Raw genomic sequence first — 6,000 nt, 5'->3', positions numbered from 1 at the left:
CACCCAGATCCTGGGGCTGTTTTGTATCCTTAGCAGCCGTGGTCAGTGGGAAGTCCTTCCATCCCAGAGGGAGCTAATGGGATTCTCTCTCCCTGACCCTCAGGGGAATTTGATTTCTTCTCCTGAGAGATGTCCATAATTGGTGTCATATCTTAGAAATGGGAATGTTTCACTTTTTTAAAATTTATTTATTATTTTGTATGTGTGTTTGAGGAAGATTAGCCCTGAGCTAACATCTGTTGCCAATCCTCCTCTTTTGCTTAAGGAAGATTGTTGCTGTGCTAACATCTTTGCTGATCTTCCTCTATTTTGTATGTGGGACACCACCACAGCATGGCTTGACAAGCGGTGTGTAGGTCCACACCCAGGATCCAAACCCATGAACCCAGGACCGCCAAAGCAGAGCACATGAACTTAACCACTACACCACCGGGCCAGCCACTTTTTAATTTGACAAAAACTTGTAAAAAACCTTGGCAAATTTTGAGATTTTTAAAAATTGTCTAAAGCTGGTCAAGGTTGGGGAAGGCTGGAGTGGGTAGCTCCCAGAGTGGGGATCCAACAGCCATGGTTCTATGTCACTGTGCTACAACCACCTGCACAATTGCCTGTTTTTAGCTCTGTGGCTTTGCACAAGATACTCCTCTTTTCTCAAATTTCTCCTCTGTCAGATGGGAATAAAAAGAACATGTCCTTCCTCCTTCCCAAGTTGTTTGAGGGCCAAATGAGGTCAGGGACATGTTACACTAGGTCTTTGAAATTAAAATAATTTAAAGTGCTATACAAAGGTAGGGTATTATTAACTAACCAAGAGCATGGAATTCATCATGAAATTGGCTCTCCTTGACTTTTAGGGGATTGAATGATATATATGATGTTTCTTTTGGACCCCTTTGTGCTTAATACAGAGCTAGGAGTAGGGCTGGGACTAGGATGAGGTGGGGAAGGCTAGTGAGACACTGGCTTTAGGGAACAAAATGTTAAGGGTCCCAAAAAACTCAGTGAGCAAAATAAAGAATATTTAATACGGGACCAGCTGGTGGCACAGCAGTTAACTGCACACGTTCTGCTTCTGCAGCCCAGGGTTCACAGGTTCGGATCCCCGGTGCGGACATGGCACTGCTCAGAAGGTCATGCTGTGGTAGGCATCCCACATATAAAGTGGAGGAAGATGGGCATGGATGTTAGCTCAGGGCCAGCCTTCCTCAGCAAAAAGAGGAGGATTGGCAGCAGATGTTAGCTCAGGGCAATCTTCCTCAAAAAAAAAAAAAAAAAAGGACCCGCAACTATGTACCGGGGGGCTTTGGGGAGAAAAAGGAAAAAATAAAATCTTAAAAAAAAAAGAATGTTTAATGCAATTTTTTTTGCAGGAAGATTAGCCCTGAGCTAACATCTGCTGCCAATCCTCCTCTTTTTGCTGAGGAAGGCTGGCCCTGAGCTAACATCCATGCCCATCTTCCTCCACTTTATATGTGGGATGCCTACCACAGCATGACCTTCTGAGCAGTGCCATGTCCGCACCCGGGATCCGAACTGGCGAACCCCGGGCCACCAAAGCGGAACGTAGGCACTTAACCGCTGTGCCACCGGGCCAGCCCTGCAATATTTTTTAAGTCAAAATTAAGACCAAAAATCCACGTTTTTAAGTGAAGACAAGATCAATGATGGTGCTGTGTGGAATCATATTAGAGCCTGAGGCAAGAGAATAAACCTATTAATAATATTGGGTTTCTCTGATGCCCTTCTATAAGCATGTAGTTGCCTGAGAAAGTACTTGAGGATGTGGATACTGTGAATGTAGAAATGTTTTAAAGTGAATTTCTGATTAATTCATCCCAACAGCATCTGCTAGCTAATATATGAACTGTGCATGTACATGGACGATATATGGACTCATGCAGGCTGTGGACAATAGCGTTGGCACTTGAGTTTGTATATCTCCTGCCCTGACTAAAGCTGAGAAAAGCTCTGTCTCAGCCAAAATGGTCCACACACTGACTGGCTCAAAGATATCTTGATCAGAGAAGAGAAAATTAAAATGTCCCACAAACTTCCAAGCCTCTAGCTCACTAGTCAGCCAGGTTGATAAGGTTCAAGAAGAAACAGATTTCTTTGTTTAACACAAAGCTGTGTGATTTGGGGCAAATTGATTCTATTCTCGGGACGTCCTCAATTCCCTCTTGAATAAACATTCTTTTCCTTCCTTCAAATGTCTGTTGACTTAGTCTACTTGTGTGGGACACTGTGCTGGGTGCTGAGCATAGAATGATGAACAAAACGGACAAAGGTGGGAAGGGACAGACGATAAAGGAGTCAATAACGACATAAAACAAAGCAATCTCAGCTAGAGTTAAAGCTATGAAGAATTTAAAACAAGATGCTGTAAGGGAGCATCAAGAGGCAGATTTGTGGTCAGCGTGATTAGAAGGAGCAGGGGAGCTACAAGACCTGAAACACTGATTCCAGTTATAAAAAGATGTCTTGGGTTGCCAGAGTGAAAGCCAGGAGGCCCCCAGAGTTGCAGGCGTCCAGGCCAGGAAAATGATGGACTGGACCAGGGTGGTAGCAGTGGAGACACACTGGGCCCTGTGGCTCGTCAGGGCAGGGTCAGAAGGTACGTACCCCTTTAAGAGACCGGGCCGCAGGGGCGGGGTAGAGGGCCGCAAGGGCTAACCGAGGGCGGGACGTCCCACTGGGGAAGCACCGCCCCTAGGAGTGCGCGCGCGCTGTGTGGGGGCGGGACTTGGGCCCGCCCGCATGGCTGGCTTGGGCCCCGGATGAGGAAGTGCGGGAGGGGGGAACCATAGAGACGAAGAGGCGGCGACGGCCGGAGCGCCCCCGGGCTCTTTCGGCTCGGTAGGCTCAGGTAGACCTGGCGGCGACGGGGCTGCGGCTGCAGAGGCTGGGCTGGAGGGGCGAGCGCGGGCCGCGGAGCAGGCCTCAGGGTAAGAGGCCGGGGGCGGGAAGGCTTCGGGCGTAGCCGCCCCACCGCACTCCACCCTGAGGGGGCCCTCCGCCGGGCGGTGCAGGCTGAAGGGAGCCCGGGCCCCCAGCCCTCTCGGGGCACCGAAGGGAACCGAGGCTGCGCTGCGGGCGACGGAACGACCCGGGGAGAGGGAGGAGACCAGGCCCCGCGTCGCGAGGGGGAAACGGCTTCTCCGAGTCATGGCTCCGACGGGGAAGAGATACTCCTGTTCAACCTCGATACGCCGGGGGACCCCCAACTTCTCTCCCCCGGGAGGACGACGCCCCTTGTCGTGGGCGTACGCTCTTCCCCAGCTCCCGTGCATTTGTCAGCAGAGGGAGGCTCGCTCCCGCGGTACGAGAGGGCGATTCTTAACTTATTTTAAGGAGAGATAAAAGATAACCCCCAAACAAGACCTTTCCCCCGATTTGGTCAGCACCCTCCCCCCGCCCCCCCCAAGGTGGAGAGCGAGACTCAACTTGCCTAAAAGTGGCAGAGGGGATCTTCCTTCCCTGTGAAAAAGAGACTTAACCTCTCCTCTTTTATTTTTCACCTTTACCCCGAGATAGAGAGGAAGACCCTGAATTTACTTTATAATCTTGGAAGTCAGCCTTTCCCCCTCCCCAGTCATGTCCACGGAGGAAGCGTCGCTCCTCTTCTTCGCTCAAGTCTCTCAGTGTACAGAGAGCTCCTTTCCTTTGCACAATTAAGAGCATGGCGTTTGGAATGTGGTAGTGGCAAGCCTGGGTCTCCCACTTCGGATCTTTGTGACCTTGACTGATTGCTTAACCTTTCTCAGTCTCAGTTAGCACATCTCTAATTTGGGTACTCTTTTCGTAGAATTGTTGTAAGGGCTAAAGGAGAATTTGCGTAAGTGCTTAGTACGTAGTAACCTTTTGGGAAACTGTTACTGTTACTTAATTTGTTTTTTTTAAAAAGGAAACTAGTATCTTCCACAGAGAAACGTTTTTCCATGCATGTCTCCTCCCATCCCCCTTCCCCTCCCCCCATCACAAGGGTTCAGCCCATCCTTTCTCACGAGAAAGGAGACTTTTCCCCTGGGGTGGAGAAAGAGGCACTTCTATTCCTTTTAGATCCTACTATACTCCCCAAATTAACAGAGTGGGCCTCAGCTAGAATAATCAGGAAAAAAGACTTTGTTTTTGGAAACAGGTCTGTACTCCAAGAGGGAGAGAGACCTGATACCAGAAGCCAGCCTTTCTTTTGTCCAGAGAAACTATCACTTCTTCTTGACTGGGTTTTCTCCCACTCCCCCTACTTGGCTGTAGTGACGAAAATGCTTCCTTCTGCCTGCACACCCCTCTCCCCTAAAAAGGGAGATTCCAACTCTTCTCCTATGAAAAATAAGGCTCTATACCTTTGAGAGCAGGACTCTTTCCTGCCATGTATTTAAAGTGGCACAGACGGTTTCTTTTCTTCTCTTCCTTTGAAAAAGAAATAAAAATCTTTGATGCAGCTAGTCTTTGTCAGTAGAAATCGGGAGCATTTTCTCTGTTTCACTCCTCATGTGGAGATAGATCCTTTTTCTACAGGCTCATAAAGAGGGAAAGGGAAACAGGGCTTGATGCTTTTGAGATTTCCTGTGCACTCCATGTTGAAGAGCTGGGCCCTGTTTAGTATATGGACTTCCTTGCCGCACTTTCAGTTTGTCTAGAGATCTTGTTAAGATTCTTCTTTCTCTGTCCCTCAAGAAGAGGCCCCTTCTCCGAATTCTTTCACGCAGGGATTGGCTACAGTGTCCGAATCTTTGGAAAAGAAAGGCCCTTTCTCAAGGTGAAAGGAGTATTGGGAACCTCTGAGGGGCCTGATCATTATTGTGAGTATTGTCCCTTGACACAAGTGTGGCAGCCCCAGTTCTTTAAGAGCAGGCCCTTTGCATTGGAATTAAAAGGAGGGGAGACCTCCAGACTCGGGATTATTGGGGCACATGGTTTTCTGTTCTGCTGTTTTCTTTGTTTGATTTTTTTTTTCTATTTTTTGCCTATTGCTGTGAACTTTGTACCCCCAGAACTTTTGTTTTGTGGAGTATCTGAACAACTAAAGTAAAAGTTGCCACTTTGTCAGGTTTTTAGTCTTATAAAATGTGTGCTAAAGAGATTGAGAGCTGCAATGTTAATCTTTCACTGGTAGTTTGATTTTTGTTGATTTTTTTCCCTTGCTTTTGTTATTTGGTGGGGTAAGAATTAACACTGCCAGATTGCCTGAAGACTCACTGAAGAAAAGCTCTCCCCCTTTTTGTATGGAAAGTGTTCTTAAATTAGCCCTTGAATACTTGCAGTGGGGATTAGTCTGAGCTCTGTGCCACCATTGTTGGTGTCTATAGGTGTACTTTCCTGAAACAAAGAGAAATAGAAAAGTTATCATTTAGAGTCAGGGAGTTTTTATGGATGGCAGGACCTTTTGAGATTATTTTGTTTAACTTGTTTATTTTACATGTGAAAAACAAGCCCAGGAAAATGAAATGACACGCTCAAGGCCATGCAGCTACCAGGATAGGGACCCTGGTCTCCTGACTTGGAGAGCAGCACCTAGCCTGCTTCCCAGGACTGCTTCCACGTTGAAACAGAAACATCTTGAGATGATTGTTCTCAATTCAAAAGAATTTCTTCTTTTATTGGAATAACTTTACTGCATACTCCCTATAAATATCAGGCTTCTTTTTTTCTGGAATAAATCCGTTCCCTAAACCATCTAATTCTTATTTGTGTTATGGTAAAGATGGCAAGCCTGTAGCAGCTGGCAAGAGTTGTTTGTGAATCTATGGTTTATTTTTGCTTATGCTTCAAACTACATAATTACTTGGTGTCCTAACCCAATAGGTTGGTTATAAATCATTAGTAAGGATTAAGCTGTAAATCCTGTCTTCATTTTATAAGCTTGTGTTACTGACTCTTTTCTCTTAGTTCAAGTTTATTTAACACTTTAATGTAAAAACTTTTATTATTGAGACAGAGAGCTGGCTTTTGGAAAGATACTGATAAAATAAAGGGATATTGCACTTACCAGTTATTCTT

The 6,000-nt window shown here is 46.5% G+C and overlaps 1 protein-coding gene across 12 annotated transcripts in view; it reads left to right on the top strand.

The window, feature by feature from the left end:
- Positions 1–2,817: 2,817 nt before the first annotated feature.
- Positions 2,818–6,000, top strand: part of PRR14L (proline rich 14 like) — a 62,993-nt gene continuing 59,810 nt past the window's right edge. For 9 of the 12 annotated variants that reach the window (XR_006885242.1, XR_006885240.1, XR_006885245.1 and 6 more), the window contains exon 1: positions 2,818–2,945. The gene's annotated coding sequence lies outside the window, so the exon portion shown is untranslated. Of the gene's footprint in view, positions 2,946–2,968; positions 3,320–4,495; positions 4,803–6,000 lie in introns of those variants that run through there. The other 3 variants (XM_046639137.1, XM_046639136.1, XM_046639135.1) reach the window with 3 other exon arrangements.

Source organism: Equus quagga, chromosome 15, assembly GCF_021613505.1.
Source record: "Equus quagga isolate Etosha38 chromosome 15, UCLA_HA_Equagga_1.0, whole genome shotgun sequence".
Taxonomy (NCBI): Eukaryota; Metazoa; Chordata; class Mammalia; order Perissodactyla; family Equidae; genus Equus; species Equus quagga.
This window is presented reverse-complemented; position numbering and strand designations above follow the sequence as displayed.